A 19882-nucleotide genomic window follows, 5' to 3' on the forward strand; every position below is an offset into this window, starting at 1 on the left:
AGCTACCCCCCAAACAGTGGGGAGTGGGTAGGACTGACGAATTCACAAAGGGGCATAACCTACCCTTTATTACTTGCAAAGACTAGATAGAATATTTCTATTCCACGTTGTTTGCAGGCAGAAAATACCTCAAACGAAACAATTCCTGGAACAACAATGTCCAGGCAACCAACCAATCAGTGGGGAGAAAAACAGGCATGACGGATTACAATGGGGACAAATGTCTGCATTACCTGCCCTTCGCTATCCAAAAAGGAAGACAGAATATTTCTACTCGTCTCAGTTTGTAGACAGGGAAGATCTCAAAGAACAACAATCGACTATCAACCGACTTCAAACAATTCTCAAAGAACAACAATCGATTATTAATCGACTTCAACAATTCTTAAAGAACAACAATCGGTTATCAATCGACTTCAAACAATTCAGTGGGGAGAAAAGTAGGCATGACGGATTAATACCGGGGACAAAAGTCTGTATTACCTACCCTTCTCTATCTGCAAAGAGGGACGACGTTCCTATTCGCCGCTGTTTGAAAACAGAGAATGTCTCGTTCTCAGAAGAGAACCAATATGTCAAGTAGCCCTCAAAGCTAAATGAACCAATACCAATAATTTCGGTATACAAATACCGATTTTCAATACAAACAATCAACAATTAGCAATTTCGGTATACAAATACCGATTTTCAATACAATCAATCAACAATTAGGTGGATAGAACCACCCTACCAATCAGGCGTAGGAACGCCCTACTTAATCTTACCCGGACCGGACCATACGGACAGTTCTTCGACTTCCTCCTCCAGCGCCCGTTCGTTCTCTTACTCCATGTAGCATTCCTGTGGGATTCCAGTCAGGACAATAGGTCACTGCAAGAGAGGTCCGTTCAGAATTGGTGAAGCTCTGTCGATCGGCAGCCGGGCGAGAGCCCTCTCAAGGCAGGCATGCTCCGATCATTTAGATGTTCACTTCTTCGTTTGGATCTCTCTTACCGCATCCCATGTCACTGATGGACCCCGCGTTGGGACGCCAATTGTTGAAAACGAGCCCATAATCCTATCGATGCCCAAGCTGCTGGCGCAAACCGCCTCTTAGTTCCCATGTTGAATAGTTATTAAAATAAAGAGACGGGCGCTGGAAGCAGGAATCAAGAACAGAGTTTATTTCTCATGAGGAGAGCAAGTCATTTCGGACACGAAACACAGTGTCTTTCGGGAGGTGCTCTAACAAGTGAGCTTGAGACTCTGGCTTTTATACTCTACAGAACACTTGATAACACAATCAGGAATGTATGACGCAAAAGAAAGACATCCCTATAATCCTCGTGGTGATCCTACCCATATACATTCACAATGGGGACCCTTGACCTGCTGATAAGAGGGGAGGGCAATCACGCAGCTGGGTGTTTTGTAGGATGTGTGCGCCGGATCATAGCCCGGGGGGTGGGGTGGCTAAGACCAATAGAGGATCCTTTGAAGAGGAGTGACTCCGTACAATAAGGGCAGTAAATGGTATCTCCTGGCCCAGGCGATGGCCTCGGACATGTGTGGTCAGCCGGACTCGGGGGAAAGGGTCATCAAAGGAGTGGTATTCATGCCGCGTGGACAATCGAGCGCCCAGGGAAGGCTTGTCAACAGAGGGGCATTCATGGAAGGGAAGGAGGTGTTGGTCAGGCGCGGCCGCGACTCTCAAGGACAGGGTCTTGCAAAAGAAGGTTTTATGACTTGCCTGTGTGAGGAGAAGGGAGGGGGGGCCAGGGTGGACACAGGGACAGAGTCACACAGAGAGAGAGAGAGAGATAGATCTTATGACCCGTACATGAGAGAGCGGGGGCAGTCGGGTGCAGCTGGGGAGGGCTATGCCCGCTAAGGCGAAGGATGCCTCTTCAAGAGGGAATGGGGGGGTTTGCGTGGGTCGAGCAAAAGGGGGCTGCCTTTCAGGGCAGGGTCGTGTACACGCAGAAGGGGAGCCGGTGATTCTAATCTTTAGGCGGGCAAAAAGGGCCAGGGTGCCTAAAATGGCTGCCATGTATACATGGGTACAGGCCTTTGCTGGCAGTAGGATGTAGTTAATGCTTTACGGTATTTATGGTACGCGCAGGGAGAGGAGTGGGAAAAGGGAAATGAACGTTGCTTATGTACATCAATGTTTCTATTTTTCTACAGTTATGTGTGACTTAGTAAATCCATAGTAAGGCAAATCACTGCTCTGCGTTACTCTGATTTGGGTTAGTCTACCACGGATGTGGTGTAGAGTTTCCTGTGCATCCACCCATTGAGTTTGGTGCAATCCCAGTGTAGGAAAGTAGAATCTCCTTTTATGGTTACCCCCACTTTTTCACTGGTGCTAAGCTGTATTTGACTAGTCTGACTGGGCACTCTGGACTTCAATGGACTTAATTTGGGCCGGACTTCATCTCCCTTCCAGTCTGTTCTATCGTCTGTGCCTGTGCATCATACAGGAACCTTCCAAAGCCTGTGAAGCATCAAAGACACTTGAATGAATTTCCCTTGGAGTAAAGGAGTCAATCCCATATATTCTCATACACTGCAACTAAGTTGACAGGTCTGCTGATCTTGAGCTCCTCCGGACTCCGTATGGTTGTGCAACACAGGTGGTAGTTTTCCACAGCTCTAGAGGCCTACCATGCCCTCTCAGCAAGTTTGAGTCCAGAATCTCTCGTGGGGGTTGCAATAACTGAACCACTGTGCACCACGTGAACTGGCACTTGCAAATTATTTTTGACTTCCTGCCAAGAAGATCTTTGGGCTCCAAGTACCCCCAACCTCGAGCCCTTCCAGTGACCAGAATCTTCAGCCACACCACAACGTGTGCATTGTGGCTTGCATCTTTTGGTGAGCTGCTTGAGGTTCTCTCGTAACATCAGTGCATCTGGCCTGTGGGTCCACTTGAGGGTCACACTTGTTTCTTTTGGGCTCCAATGATTGCTCGGGCCTGCCCTGGCTCCCCTGCTTTCGGTGAGTCCCGACGTTGCTCCTTCTTCAAGGGCAGCATAAATAGGAGGCAGCACCAAAATTAAGACCATGGAAAACCTGGTCTTAACTTGGCAAAAAAGGGAGAAATTCTTTATTTTTCCTCATTTTTGCCTTTTCCATCTGTGCTGCCTTGTGCAACACACATGGAAAAGGCAAAATCCCTTTAGTTTGTTTATGTTCAGGAAGGTGACCCTTCCATCATTGAAACAATCCTTTAAAAGAATGCAGCACACATGGAAGTGTCAAAATGGCATTTCAAGATTGTTTATGTTCAGGAAGGGGGACATTAATGTATATAAACAATCTTCCCCTGCACTCAGACACCCTTGCACTATGGTGCAAGGGTGCCTGTGTTGATGCTACACTGCTAGGTATAGCATCATGCAGGGGGAAATGCAAGGCTGCACCGTATCCTTGTAAATATGGTGCAGCCTTGTGTTTCTGTAGTGGGGGAGTGAGTGGTTAAGCCATGACGACTAACACCTCACTAGCCCACTTCTTTGTAAATATCCCCCTTAGTTTTTACTTTTCTGTTCAGAGCTTTTTTAAACTGCTGCTGTGGTAGTTTTAAATTCCATAGCTCCTTTGAGCATGTTTGCACGAGTGTTTCGGAAGGGGCATGTGACTAGGCGTTTGTGAGGCTTGCATTATAAGGAAACGCAACTTTGAGCCTGATGAGGCTTTTCAATGATCCTTGCTCAGCTGACCTTGTGGAGTGCAGATATTTTATAATGTTAGCCTTCTGTACAAACAACTGGTCCTTTAGTGCAAATTCCATCCTGCTCTGGGCTGGCGAGGTATTGCATGGTAATTGAAATAAAGACCTGAACTCTGTGCTCTGTGCCCTCTTTTAAAAGGCCTCCAGTTTCCCCGGGTAAGCCTCTGACCTATATGACAATGTTAGCACTAATTTGGCAGATATTGTTTTAAGGAGTGCCTTAAAAGAAACTTCTTAGTACTTTAGAAAATTGTACGAAAGTCACATTTCAACAAGGCTAGTTTTAGTTTTAATGGGTTCAAAGGCAATAAGTGACCTCATTTGTCATCTAACCAGCATCCCAAATATCTTTATTTATTCGCAATGGTCAGGCGATTGTTATTAAAATGCCAGTGATGTCATTTTTTTTTTCTGGCCAAAGATAACGATGTTGCAATTTTAGTGCTTGATTTCCATTTTGTTTGCAAGACAATGCATATCTAAAGCATTCAGTAACATATGAAGCTGTACTGGCGTTTGGCTGAGCAGGACGACGTCATCCACACATAGCAGAGAAGAAATGTATTGGTCGGCTAGTTTAGGAGCATGGCTGCTTACTCGGTTTAATACAGGAACCAAATCACTCAGGTATAAGGTAAACAGTGTGGGTGATAATACGCACCCTTGTTTGACACCTTGGTCCATGCTGATTTTTTCCGAGACCGCAAGGTGTCATCCTATTTCTACTCTGGCGCATGTGTTGGAATAGAGCAACATGATGCCTTATAATAATGGCTCTAGGATTTTCCAGGCTGTAATTGTGGTCCACAGTGAGCGACTGTGACTCTTTCAAAGGCTTTACTGCAGTCTATGAAACAGTAGCACAGCTCTTCTTTTTTCTGTATTTGTTAGGATACAAGCATCCTTATGGCCACCAGATTGCCTACAGTGTCGGCCTGTGTTCTCAACCAAGTTTAGTTGCGGGCAAGTAGATTGTTTGTAGTTGCTGAATCTTGTAACTCCATTAAACCAAACAAGGCAAAATATTTTGCCTCAATGTCCAGAAGTGCTATATGTCTGTAACTATATGGAAGCTAGATGGAGCCTTTTTTATGAATAGGATGAAGTATCGAGCCTTGCCAGGATGGTAGACCTGTGTGCTGAGCTATCCATTCCAGCGTTTTGTTTGCTTAAAGCTGACACTTCATTGGGCTCTGTTTATCGTAGTAACATGCTTTTTCCATTTTTCTACAGTGACATTGTACCTAATTGTCCAAATAGAAGTTAAGCCACTGTTCAGCCTGTTTATCATTATCTAGAAACCTCTTGCATTTTTGTACCAACATTCCATAAACAAATCAGATTGGAACGGTTCCTGGTGGTCTCATTTGGCTTGTCAAATTTGTTTTTTGTACTGGCTGCGCAGGGATTCGACCACAGCGAGCAAGTTGAAATTTGCTTGTGTTTTAAGAGATCGACCCTTCTTATTCAGTGTTCTATTTAACATCCTCAGCTTTTTTGTATACCATTGTTTAGTGTCAGTGAGATTCAAGGGAGCCGAGCCTTGTTGGTTGCTGGCCAAAGAAGCGAGTAAGGTTTGTGCTAGCCTCTCCCAGTCACTGATAGTATCGATTAGCGGCCTCCCCTGGTCAGCTAGTGATGGTTTCCAATTATCATACTTTGCAGCGACTTCCATGGTCATTTTAATTCATCTCCAGTTATCTTGTGATTGTTTTGCCGCTGTCACTATTAATGATGAGTTAGTATTGATTGAGGTTTGTAATCCCCAAACCTGTGGCATGTGATCGCTTTCACAGCGCATCTGAATGGAGTAAGTCGGAATGAAGTTGAAGAGGGTAACGGAGATAAAGGTGTAATCCAGCACCGCTGACCTCTTTGGACAATAATGAGTAGGGCGGTTGGATTGGTCTTCTGTGAAGCGACCATTCAGTGCTCGTATTGACAACGCCTCTAAGGCTCCAATTAAGGTACACTCCGGATAATCTACTTTTTGCCGACGTAGAACTTGTGTAGGAATCCGCCACTGGATGTCTGCTGTATTTTCTACCATGCTTCAATAAGGATTCTGTAGAAAATTTAAATTAAAGTCTCCAGTTTTCAGAAACTGGGCCTTTGTGTGTTTACGGTTAATGTCCATAATCCAGTGTATTCACCCAATGTTGCTTCTCTGCTGCTGATTGTTGTATGTAGACATTTATTAGGAGTAAATTGCAAATTATGTACTTATGTTGCCAATTTTTGATTTTCACACATTGTAGATATTTATGGCCCATGACGTGCTCCCTGACTGTAAAACCCCAACAGGCGAAGAAGAAAATTGAAAGATCCCCTGTTGCGTGGCCCTTTGTATGTGCTCTGCTTGCTGGGGTATAAAACTCACAGTATCCTTCTGTTACTGTCTCCTTCTCTAGCCACGATCCCTGGATGCGTATAATGTCATACAAGGTTCAAAAGGTCATTGTCTCTGGGTCGGTTACTAGGTCTTCGAGGCAGCTCTGTAGGACAGCTTGAACCTCTCTGTCCACCAATGTGCAATTGCGGAACAACCTCCTTCTAGGCTAGACAATGGAAACCCGACACTAGGGGCCTGAGATAAGATCCTCCTGTCAATAAAATCAGCTTATTTAATCAGAGCACGCAAACAGACTTAATCCACCGGAAAGTTACTAATGAATCTACCTAGTTTTAAAGGCAAGAATTGTCAGCATTGCTAAAGGGGGAACTTATCTATCTGAAGGTATCAAGACCCTTGTCAGTCCCTACACCCCCAATAGAACTCTCCGCTCGTCCTCGAGAAATCTGCTTGCTGTTCCCAGATTCAAAAAGGCGAAGTGGGGAGGAAGAGCCTTTTCTAGTTCGGCCCCGATACTGTGGAACAATCTCCCCCCCGAGCTTTCCAGCCAACCCTCTTTGGCGACTTTTCAGAAGCACCTGTAGACATGGCTCTTTTCTCAGGCTTATTTACTGCAGTTTCTGTTTTCTCATCCTCTACGTCCTTCTGTGTTTTCTGCGCCTTGATGCCCCTTGGGGCTATGTCTGCGCAATACAAGTTTCCATTCATTCATTCATTCATCTGAAAATATGTCAGAGACAGATATAGCTGAACTAGTTCTTTGATGTTTCCAAACCTCAAATTACTGGATCCAGAAACACTGGATTCACTATGTTCAAGGTGTGGATCTCTACCTGGTAAAGTGGTCCGGGCCTGAGGTCAAGCACATGCCATCGACTGCCCACCCTCTGCAGTATGGTCTAGGAAGAACCACTGCCTTGTCATAGACGGTTCCCCAAAGATCGGCCTGGCCAACCACCAAGAGACAGGCTCCCGGCCCACCCAAGATTTTTACATCTTGATTAAATCCGAAGTCAAATATCTGCAGGATAGTCCAGCGATCAGAGTAGAATTGGAACTTTTAACCTTGAATTATTTAGTCAGCAGGTTTATTCCCCACGCTGGGGACTATAAGTTGTAATGGCCGTTAGTATCTCTGCACATAAATCCGGTCAACTCATAATGAGCCCTTTTTGCACAGGATAAAATGTGTGAACAATAGGATTCGAGACATAGAGAGGAAGAGTGAGACAGAAATAAAGAAACAGAACAATGAGGAAAAGATAGCTATTAAGAAAACAAAGGCAGAGAAGACTCTAGTGGGAGTCTGAAGTAATTAAAGAAAAGCAGAAACTTCAATGACACGAAGAATAGTGCAACACTAAACAACAGTGTTTTAAAAAATAATATAAAAAATGTAGGAAGTAAAATTCTATGATAATTTTTTATACCCTAGAGATACCCAAAACGCAAACTTAGCAGATCATTATTTCAAGACTGTAGTACAAAATTGTATGTAGGGACAAAAATTGATGAAACAACTATGTAAAAAATGCAATGACTTGTTTGATAACAATAATATGAAAAATAATGTGAAAAGGGGCAAGCAATGAGCATGTAACTTTTTTTTTCTTCGATATATATGTAGCAGAAATGACACATTTTGAAGGAATATGGATACATTTGCTAATCGCCTGTTCTCCTCTTTTGACAACATTTAGAGTTGATATAACATTTTCATAATATAATGGCATTTAGGCATGTATGTGTATATCTTTATGTACTTGATTGAGGGGTATTTTTTGTGTCAGTGTTTTGGGACATTATATGATAGTTTTTGGTGTGCTGTAACTGCCACACCAAGAGATGCCTGCTGGCTTCTAAGCACAAAAAGACAACCACAGACTTTAGCAGATGGGTGCCCCCATATATATGTTATACTTTGCCTGCTTACGATGTTTGTGAAATTTAAGAAAATAAAGTTTGCAACATAAACTCCGCTCACTAGAATGCATCTAATTGGAAAATAATTCGGGAACACATGTGGTCTACCTGTCTTTAGGTTACCCTATAACTTTTACGTTGCCATTTATTTAAGAATGGTGGGTACAAGATGGAGGATGGCTACTTTTATCATGAGATGACCTTATTTTCTATTCTTCCTACTCTGTTTCAGAGGGAACACCCCCTCAAAGTCATCATTGTTAAATGACCTGGCCAAACACATCTTCCCCTACTTGGATGTTTTGAATTTGAGGGCTGCACCAGCTCTGAATGACAATGGATCATGGCCCACTGCCTTATACAGGACTCATTGCCCAGCTGCTGTTTGTGCTTCTAAAATATACTGCTACATACCGGCCATTCCTTCCTGGATATGTTATGTTATGTTATGTTAACAGTTTGTGTAAGCGTGACAGCTGCCCCAGCAAAGAGGCGTCCCGGCGCTGAGGATCAACAAGTGCCATACCGATAGAGGTGAAAGAACTGGGACAGGCAGTCCTAAGGAGGGGGGAACAGATGCGTCTTAACGGCTTTCCTGAAGACAGACAGGTTCTCCATAGAGCGAATGTTCATTGGCAGGACAAAGTTTGAGGGGCCCTGATGAAGCTCCCCTCGCCTGCCCTGATGTTCACCTTGCCTGTACGAAAGCCCTCTTCCAGTCCAAGAAATCAAAAGCATAAGGGCCATCAGTTTTAAACACTCATCACGCTCATCATCATGCCAGGGAACTGAAGCAGAGTTACTCAAGAAAATACAATTATAAGTTCAGGTCAGCACCATGTTTTGTTGTACTTTATCTGACCTTGAGGCTTTCGTGGGGCTCTAGCTCTAGGCTGGCGTGCAAGCTAGCCAGATCAAGACTAACCAGAGTGGTCTAGAACAACTCCTCTACTCTCTTGAGCTTGTACCCATTGAAGTTGCTCATCAAACTTTGGTATTTTCCTTTTATCAAGGTGTTATTGTTCCCCATCTGACTGAGTAGCCGATGACCGGTGCTCTCTCAAGAGAGACAACCTCAACCACTAACCCTTTACCCAGGAGATTGGCTTGACTCTATAAACCTATTAATCACACTTTCCAAACTGCCCTGGTGTTTGCTATGTTTTTAGCTTGTTTCATATGTTTTCGAAAATCAGAGTTGTATACAGTAAAGATGATTCACATTTTACAAAGTATCTCAGTTTTGCTGGGATTTTTTGAGTTCTCAGTTTTATAGTGTTTTCGAAATGAATATGATAGTATTTGTAATCTGTATGTTTGGAATAGTCGTTAGTATATTTTTGAAGCTGCACAATCGTGATATTTTGTTTCTATTTTCAAGACTTTGCTGATGTTGTGAATATTTGCAAAAGTATTTGCGAGCATTTTCAAGAGACTTTGGTTGTACCACTTTATTGTGCTTTCTTACCTTGCTGTGTGTTATCTTTTTTATCTTTTAATATATTTGAAATTCCATTTCACGTGGACTCAACCAGTACGACCTCCCTCGAGGAAGTCACTAACTGCTCATCCACATTGACTCGAAAATTACAGTCCAGTAACCTAGACACAGGCACACAAATATTTTCCTGAAATGTATTCTTATAGTACTCCTAGCTTACCACTATGCTCCAGGACTGAACCAGAAAAATTCAGTAGCAAGTCAGTAGTACATGGGTAGTATGAGAGTAAGTCACACCTGTCCACAGAGTAGACTTAGAGTGCTAGTTGGTGAGGAATACTAGAACACCCACCTTTGAAAGTACATAGGTGTTCTTTCAACTGCATAGAAAAGAGAAGAGAAAAAAAGAGACAAGAAGATAGCTAATTACTCCATCAAGTTAAATTAAAAAAGTGGGACAAGTCTGGCAGATACTGAAAAAATAGTTATTTGTTTTTTAGCTGTTCCAATTCTTGAGATACAGTATTAGTAATTTAAACTGTTACTCTGGTCTTCTACATTGGACGGTTGGGCCTGCCACAGTAAAAATTGCTTTTGGACGCTAGTCACTGTAAGGCCTTGTTAACATTATATTTATACATACACATTCTTTAATTACCATGCACCCTGCCCTAGTGGGCTACAAGGCCTAAAAAGGGGTGACTTCTGAGTATGTCAAAGATATTTTTGAGCTGTCATAAGGGTTTATTCTGACAGGCCAAATCACAGTATTTACACTGCTACAGTCAGGCTACAGTGGTATGCCTGAATCTATGCTTACGATGCCACTGTAGTGGATGGCACAATGGGTGCTGCAGTTCCCTAGTGTAATTTAACTTACAGGCCCTGCGTACACCTTGTAGTATGTACCAGGGACTTAGAGGTAAATTCGATTTTCCGAATTAATGTTATACTAATTCAACATAGTTTTCAAAGGAGAAGCACTGGCATTGTAATACTGCTTAGTTGTCTTTTCACCTGCATACAAAAAAGAAGAGGAAAAAAAGAAACAAAATATAGCTAATTACCCATGGAAGTTACAGTCAAAAAGAGGGACAGATCTCAGCAAAGTAATTTTATGAAAACATGCAACTATATGCTCATGTCGTTCTATCTACAAATGGGGGCCAGTCCTGCACATAAGATAATAGGAACTACCGCAGGTCCCAGGCAGAGGGAGTCTTGCAAACCACAGAAATAGGGGACTGTTCCACCACTGGCAGAGGGCACAAGGCAGTACCCAGCCACCGTGCTACCAGCTCGAAATAAATAAGCATAGGAAATCCTGAGTGTCGAAAAGTGACCTTTTTTTGGGTGGCCACTTCGAGTTTGCCATTTTTTGGGACTCACCGGTTGGTAGTTTTGAACTCCAACACTGAGAAACTACTTACTATCAAGTGCCCAGTGTTTGTACTCTGACCCCTAAAACAAAATGGAAATTGGCTAAAAAAAACATTCGGCATATTTAATTTTAACCATATGGCCGTTGTATATGGTGTAACAATGATACCTATGGCATATAAAATTATATTTCACATTTGGATTGAATAGCAATATTCTGTATCTACTTTGTGACCCTGGAAACATGACATAGCCCTCCAATGATGCTAAGCCCCCTGCAACCTGCATACTCTCATTTTTGCAAAAAGACTTGTGACAATAACCCGTTTTCATGCCTATAACACCTCTAAGGGCTATATATGTCACCTCTAAAATTGCCTTCTTTCTCATAATTTAGAGTTCATAGTGCCTAGAATCTGTACATGTCCGAACCATTGTTGGTATGTACATGCAGTAAATTAGTCACCAAGAGCTATTTTCACTGTATTGGGTTAAGCTGTTTCCATATAAATACTGGTCTAGCAGATTAAATCACTATTTATACTTATCCAGGAAGAAACAGCCACAGAAAAAAAACAAGAACTTTTCTAGTTTTAAAAATCCTAATCATTGGTAAATATCCGTTTTTTCTAACTAGTAAGGAAATATAACTTTCAGAAAAAGTTATATTAGCTTGTCTGTACCACTCCAGGATAGTTAGCCTACGTGTCTTGATAGCAGTCCGACCACCACCACACTGCTGTATTATAAGTATGACAGTCGAACCGCTACTGAACCGCTGCTGCTGCCACAGATCCAAAATCCAGCTGCGGTTCGAGGACAAAATATTCTGCTGGTGCTGCAGCGGCACCGGTAAGCATATTTTGGGCTGCCTCACTGCTACTCATTTAATTGCGGTGACACCACCATGAAAAGGTTGGCAGTGTAATAACAAAAGGGCCACACACGGCCACCTTGTGTTTCTGTGCATGGGGGTGCATGCAGGGGGGCACCTGTTGTGTCCCCCATAGTTATGTGTTCCTTCCTGTGCAGGAACGTTTACTGGCGGTCCCGCTGCGGTGCTGTTTAAGGCTAATAATGAGCCTTCAATCAGCACCACCACAGGACCCCCTTGCCACTCTTATGCCTGTGATGAGATGTGAAATTCCTTTCAGGAGTCACAAAATCCAGCACTTTGATTGGAAGGTCAACCCGAATGGGCAGTGATAACCCTTCTGAGCTCAGCAAAATATTCAGGGTGGGGGGTGCTACTCTTGCTGTTGGCACAAGAGTGGCATTTCCTGCATGACAGGTTTGTCTGAGGCAATGGAACCCTTTTGCACCTTTGAAAGGAATCAAACAGATCCTGATCAGAATTCATATGAATCCTGAAGGACCATGCATTGTCTACTAGCCTTCTGCCCATTGTTTGTTTTGTTTTGGGCCCAGCACATGCTTCTAGCTGGATTTTAGTGATAGTTGTGGGCGATACTCCCTCCACCTCCAACAGCCCAAGTTTGGTGTGGCAGAAGACTTTGGTCATCCTGTATTTTCCTTGTCGCATTGCATTTTGGGACTGTTTGCAGTAAGGCCCAAGAACATTTACTCTATTTGTGAAAGAGCAACTTTGGGTGTTTTAAGCTATGCCCCACCCACAGGCTGGTGAAACCTACAGAGTTGGGTGTTCACCCGGCTTTCCGCAGTGCTCTGCTGGACTTGTAAAAGGATACCAGCCCAACTGATTCCACTTGGAATCTATGACTTATGAGAAGGACCTGAGGAGGTTGAAACCCCTTTCACTTGAAATCCAAGGACATGAAGAATGCTAAAGATCATAAGGCTGATTTCCACGGTAGCGTCAGGAACATAAAAGAACTAAAAAGGACATTCCTGTGAAGAAACACAGTGGACCAGTGACAACTGGACTGGGAATGGACTTTGCTGTTGGCCTCTGCCTGACACCCTGATAGTTTATAGATGCCTTAACCTGAGGCCCTGGGGGTCTTATAAGTAGTTGTTATTGCACCAGCAGGAATCTTAGTAACGTTTGAAAACATATTATCCAGAGCTTCAGGGGTGCCCTCATGAAAAGTATTTGAGTGTCAGTTCCATAATGTTTGATTGGATTTCACCTTCATCCTGCTCAGAGATCTTGACACTTAAATAACACTAAGTCCCAATATGAATTTGTACTCTTCAGCAAGAGACCTTAAAATCTTCAGACTGCCAGCGGAACCAACCTGCTTCAGATTTCTGGCCTTTGGTTCCAAAACAGTGACTACAGTTTCAACAGCATCCAACGTGGAGAGGATTTTTCTCTTCAAAAAGTGGACAAAGTCCCATGCTGGATAGGAGTGTGGAAAATTCACATACTTTGTTTAAGCATATTTAAGTGAAATTATGCCAAAATTAAGCAAAATTACACAAAATGTGAATCTTAAGCATGGGCGAATTTTGCGAATCTCGCGTTCGCGAATTTTGCGGATTTGCAAACTCGCAATCCGCAAAATCCGCGAATTCTCGCGAATTTGCGGATTTTTTTTTTGTGTGTTTGCGCGGGTTTCTGCCAGTTCGCGAGGGTTTTGTACAATGTCGCAAATTGCGAACTTACCTGTCGGGTCGCAAGTTTCGCGAACTTGTTGTTTCTACGTGTCCAGCCTGTTTGGGACACTCTTCTTCATCACTGCCACTCTCTGTCACCACTGCCACTCTCTGACTACTCATGCCACCCTCTGGCCCACCCATGCCACCCTCTGTTTCATCACAGCACCCTCTGGTTGTCCAGTCAGTGTACATTATTGTGGCAACGCAAGCACACCTTCCCTGCCTCAAGTGACCTGAATTAATTTGGGGCTGATTAATGTGTCACAGAATATTTTTTTAGCTGGCACCTGCTTCCTTAGTGCTTCCTGATTAGTGATCTTTTGAACTTGCTAAGTGCTTTCATTGTTGCAAAATTAGTTACAACACCTGCCCTGCCCCAACTGACAATAATGAATTAGGGGCTGATTAATGGATTTGAACCTCCAGCCTGGCTCCTGCTTGTCTCCCTTAGCTGTAATTCAGGACCTTTGTGGCATATGTGTAACTATTCTGAGGTTCAGAGCAGGGTCACATAATAGTTGCAACTGGCAACTGAACTCTGGAGGGGCCCCTCAGGAAGCACTACAGGAAATGGCTACTAATGATGAGCCTGAACTTTTGAACCTGGTAAGTAGTTTCAGTTTTGCTAAGATCGTATTTCTGCAATTTTGCACTTATTTGCGGGGCGCGAAGTTGTACTGGGAAGCCGCGAACTCACGCGAACAGTGCGAGCAGTGCGAGCAAAATCCGCTGCTCGCGGATTTGCGGATTTTGCGGGAGATTCGCGAATCTCGCGGATTGCGAATTTACCGAAAATCCGCAAAATCCGCGAGCGAAACGGATTTTCCGCCCATGCTTAGTGAATCTGTCATGCACGAAATTCATCATCCGTTCAGTTTTTGACACAGGGATGCATTTAAACAAGAGCACCCTGAACAACATCCGCTCACGTGTAGGTGCTAGGTACCTTCATTGTAAATTGTTACTGTGAATTACAGTGCCTGGCACCTAATTACGCAAAGTGGCATAAAAGCGTATATATCAAAATTACATGAATTATGTTGGTGTGGTTTGAGTTTCCCCTAGGCTAGATTTATTGCTGCATTGGGACGTATAACTTCAAACATTTTTTTTCAAGAAAACACCAAAAGCCCTTTCTGAAGTGAGATCACAACTTTTGGTCCAGTCTACCACGATCATTGACTTACATTGAGACCTTAATTTTTTGGGAACTTTTTCAATTTATTACAACATCAATAGTATGAGAAGTTGGCCTGATATATGATGTTTCCAATTCTGGAACCACCTTGTATCACTCCAAACAATCCCTTATGGTGTCTGACTGTAAGTCAACCTTATAGACAAGCTATCTTAAGGGTAGCATAGACTAAGCAGCCTTAAAGGCTAAACACAAGAGGTCGTGTTAAGCGAGCTGTTTTACCAATCACAATCCTGTAATATCAAATGAAAGGACACCACACAAGTATATATTATAAAAATATATGTGTTTATTACTAAAATAATACCCAGTACACTTTATGAGCAAAGGGGCACAAGCGTCAAATCAAAAGCACAGTATAACATACAAAGTTGCACAATTATGGATGAGGGCGGGTGGCCACTCAAACCATATATTAAGAAAGTGGAATAAGAGATACCAATCGAACAGTGGTTAGGCCTTGGGCCTAGGGAATCGCTGGGAGCAGTCGGGACAAACAATGCTGAAGTCGGGAAAAGCCGGCGGGATTCGGGTGCAGCGCTAAAAGCACACGCATGCACCAATGTAAAGTCAATGGTGCGTAAAAGTTACACAAATAGAGTTTAAGGATACTTCCGTTGAACCTAGATGGACAAAACTTTAGACACAGACCCTAGAGGTGTGTACCAGTGTGGGAACCCCGGTGTTGCAATGTTACCTCACCCACAGGAAGCGGGTGCATAGGGTCGAAGTGGCGTCAGGTTTTGTCACGCAGGTTCTTGGTGCTTGAAGCTGAAGATGCTGCAGGCGATGTGAAGGAGAAGTGTCCGGTGTGATCCAAGGGTGGATCAGAGTAGAAAAGTACCTGAAAGCAGAGGGGACAGAGTCTGGGTCACTCAGCAGTGACCAGGGTGGAACCAGGACGGAACCAGGCAATGTCGGGCGCAATCAGGTGGTTGTTGAAGAGCTTCTCTTCGCTGCCACGTGGACTCTGGGGCATCTGCGACGTCCAGGAGCGAGTCACAAGCTTTCCCACGCAGGCTCTCACAGTCGGCGCTGTCGGCTTTAAGATCAGAGTCAACAACACTTGGCAAGAGCAATCCACACAGGACTGGAAGATTGCTTCTCACTCGGACCAGGAGGGTCAGAGCGGGGGCTCCTTTTCAGAGGAGCTGGTGAAAGTCTGGAGCAACCAGAATCACAAGTCGGTTTTAGGTTTTCGTCGGCTCAGGGGCCACAAGTCAGCTGGCAAGTGACTGGGCCAACGCATCAAGCCAAAGAAAGCAGAAGGGCCCCACGCAGCACTCGTCAAGTGTAGAGGGTTGAGCTTTGGTGCAAAAGTGGCTCAGGGTTGGGGCTTCTCAAACCTTGGTGTACAGCTTCGAGGGTCACTCGTGGGCTGCACAGTCAGCGTCTCGTGGTCTTTTCAAGATGGCGTTCCCCACGCTTCCGGTCGCCTCCACGGGTCTCAGCTCTGCAGGGACTGTGGATCGGGCTGTAAGAAGGCAGGCAAGCTTAATCTCGTTCATCTCTGTTTCTCGAGTTCCAGCGGGAACTGCAACAAAGCAGACGTCGAGGTGCTGGATGGTGCCTGTTTGCACAGGGTGGTCACTCCTTGACCACAAGGGAGATTCTTCAGTCTTCTACTTTGAGTAGGATGTCGAAGGGTCCAGAGTTCCGTTTTAAATGTTTCATCAGGATAATCTGAGTGCGTTGGCACTGCTCCCATTCTTATACCAATCTAGGGGGCTAGATTACCTGCTAGGTCCCCTCCTATGGGTGGGACCCAGGAAGGGGGTGGATACACCCCTTTCCCTTTGATCCAGGCCGCGCTGGGACTGGGGCTGGTGTGCCCCAGAACCGGTTTGGCCGGATTATGCAAGGGGCAGCCTTGTGCGCCCCAGGCAGTGTCTCGTTTCTTTCAAACCTCCCTGCTACAATCCACTATCTCCTGTCTGGGGTGGTGTAACACCTCCCTGCGACAGGAAAGCCTTTGTCCAGGCCTCCTCTGCTGAGTTTCGGTCAGCAGCAGGAGGTCAGACTTGTGTCTGTGGTAGAAGCATCCATTTTGTGGGTCTGAGGCTCTTTTAAAAATCAACCGCGTTTCAGTAAAGTAACATGTCTTCTCCTTCTAGAGGGGTAGAATGCTATCCCCTACAACAGAACTGTCGAGGGGATAGTATTCCAAATTGTATGACATCTTACATGACATGTTTTGATAAAGCCAAACCAAAGTTGCTATATAACCGCGAGGATTATAATGCACTTAATAGTACATGGTGTGGCATTATCCCGGAACAGCTTAGGGAATTGGTCTCGACAGCTGCAGACAGGCTCAGCTCATGCTAGAGCACCATCTTACATCAAACCAAGCACTCTGCCTCCAGGATTGCTAAGGCCTGCCATAGGAGTGACTGATAGGTATATATGTGTCCAGATAGGTTTAGATATAGACATACTATATCTAAGCAAGGGGTGATTACACCACTTTGCCCCAGCTGAGTGATTAGCCAGTTGTGTCAATTTTGGATAGCCAGCCAGGGGTGGCAAAAGATATGCTGCAGCCCCTGGTAGGCCTTGGATGCGCCAATGCCCTGGGAACCTATAGTGCTTTGTACAGGGGCTGATACGGTGACCCAAGCCAATTTAGTTATGCACCTAGGGTACATGGAATGCATTTTACAGAGAGAGCAGATAGCCTGGGGCCCTGATTAGCAGGGAACCAGGCCAACTAAGTCGAAAACCAGCTAAACACAAGGCAAAAAATCTGGGGTAACCATAGTCAGGTAGCCACCTTCCTACTAATAAAATACTAGCTAATAAAAAGGAATGTTGAAATGAGTCTCAGTCACTGGCCATCGCTTATCACCCGCCATGTCACCTTACTTTGGATCTAGCAATATGCAAATCAGCCTTGACCCTTCATTATTGATGGGAAAAGTTCAGCCCAAACTGCCATTCCACGTAATCTTTGAACTGAAATACAAGCAACCTAGTCCCAGACTTTTCCTGATAAGTGCTCATCAGAAAGGTATAGCTTGTATCCAGTGGTATTGTGAGGTGGGAACCACATCTGGGCATACCTTTGGCACTTAGGGCGTCAGCTGCAACAACAAGACGATGATGAATGGAATGCTTGAAATTAAATCAGTCACTGGGAATCGTTGAAGGCTGCATCCATTTTGACGTTTATTGCCCACCATTCCACTTTGTTGTGTACCCAGCTTTGAGGAAATCACCCTTGACCTTGCTCCTCATGGAAACAGTCCAGCCCATATTGCCAAGCCAGGACCTCTTTGAATTGGAATGCAAGCAATCTAGAACTGTTTTTGCCCTGGGAAGGGCTGTTCAGCCAGGTATAGCTGGATTTGAGTCGCATGGTGAGCACAAGATCCACGTCTTGGCCTACTTGTCATGCTTAGGGCATTAACTGCAACAACAACAAGGTGATGGTTGAAATAATTTCAGCCACTGGCAATCGCTTGTGCTGCGTCCCAATCCATTGTTTTGGCCCACCAGGCAACCTCAGTTTGTACCCAGCTATATGCAAATCAGCTTTGACCCTGATTCTCATGGTAATTTCCAGTACGTACTGTTACGCAAGGTCCTCCTTGAACCATAATAAAAGGAACCATGATAAGGGGTCATCAGCAAGGTCCAGCTTGATTCCAGTAGAATAGTGAGCACAAGACCCAAGTTTAGGCATGCCCATCACACATAGGACATCAACTGCAACAACAAAAAAAACAAGATGCTGGATAGGATGCTGGAATTATTCTCAGCCACTGGCAATTACTCAATCGCATCCTAATCCTTCATTTTCCACCTGCCATGTAACTTCAGTTTGGACCCAGCCTAATGCAAATCAACCTTCGCCCCGCTCCTTGTGGGAACAGTCTAGCACCAAATGCTAAGCCAGGTCCTCCCTAGATCAAAATAAAACCAACCTAAGACCGGTATCACCATGAAAAGAGTTCATCAGTCTGATTCAACTTAATTCCAGTGGCACAGCAAACATGGAATGTAAGTCTGGGCATCCCTAAGTCACACTCAGGGCGTCGACTGCAGCAACAGCAAGGTGATGGATGGATTGCTTGAATCAATCTCTGCCACCGGCAATCACACAGGCTGCATCCCAATCCATCATTTTTCGTCCACTGTGCCACCTCAGTTTGACTCTAGCCATATGCAAATCAGCCTTGACCCTGCTCCTCATGGGAACAATCTAGCCTGAACTGCTGATCCTAGTCCTCTCTACACAAGAATACAAGCAGCCTAGGACCAGTTTTGTCCTGATAATGACTCATCAGCTGGATATAGCTTATTTCAAGTAGCAAGAAGCACAGGACCCAAGTCTGGGCATTCCCGTCACACTCAGGGCAACAACCCTCGCTAACTAATGCAAAACTGGTCCCAGGTTATCACAGATAGATTTGAGGTTGCCTTCAAATAATACTCTTAAGTACCAGGGTAGAGCTTAAAATATTTTGTTATTAATATTTTATATCACACAATCACCCACCGTTACAATATTATCTCAAAAACAACAATGTTTTTGCAAAAATGAAATGGTTACTACTTCCCATTAGAAAGGTTTTATTAAAATGCATTCCCCAATTACTCAGTGTTGAAGTGCCCCTGTCCTCTGATATAGCACTGGGGAAAGGGATGTTTCTATGTAAGTCACTGATCAAATCGAACACTGAGGAAAATTGTGTCCCTGTATGAACCGAATAGCAAATGTGTCCCTGGGGAAAGGGGAGCCTTTGTATAAGCAACAGAACAAATCTGACACTGGGGAAAATGTCGTTACTCAGTGCAAATCTAGAATTGAGGAAACAAATGTGAAAGAAAATGTCCATTTTGCATGGTCACCTCCCACTTTTTGATGGATTGTTTTGCTGGTGTTTGGGCCCTTTTTCTGCATTCTGACCCCTACAAACATGGCTAATTCCTGACTGGCGTATTTAACTCCCCCATAGGTCCCTAACTTTATTGCACCCAGGGCAGGCAAGTTGAATGTCATTATTGGACTGCCACACTTATTTTGTCACCCCTAACATAGCAAGACTCTAGGTCTGCTACTGTAGCCTAGCTGGTCAGTGTTCAAGTTGCAAATTCGACCCGGCAAAATAGATCTTAACGGGGTTAAATTTTAATTTTTAGTGCATAAAGGTGACCCTTAAAGTAGTCCCTAAATGCATATAGGGCAAGGTGCATGATATTTACAAAGCAGGATGTATATATACTTTAATTTTAGATTTCCTGGCAGTGAAAATCCCCAAAGTCCTATTTTATTATGGCAAGAGT

The sequence above is a fragment of the Lissotriton vulgaris genome, chromosome 2_2 (genome assembly GCF_964263255.1).
Source record: "Lissotriton vulgaris chromosome 2_2, aLisVul1.2, whole genome shotgun sequence".
NCBI lineage: Eukaryota > Metazoa > Chordata > Amphibia > Caudata > Salamandridae > Lissotriton > Lissotriton vulgaris.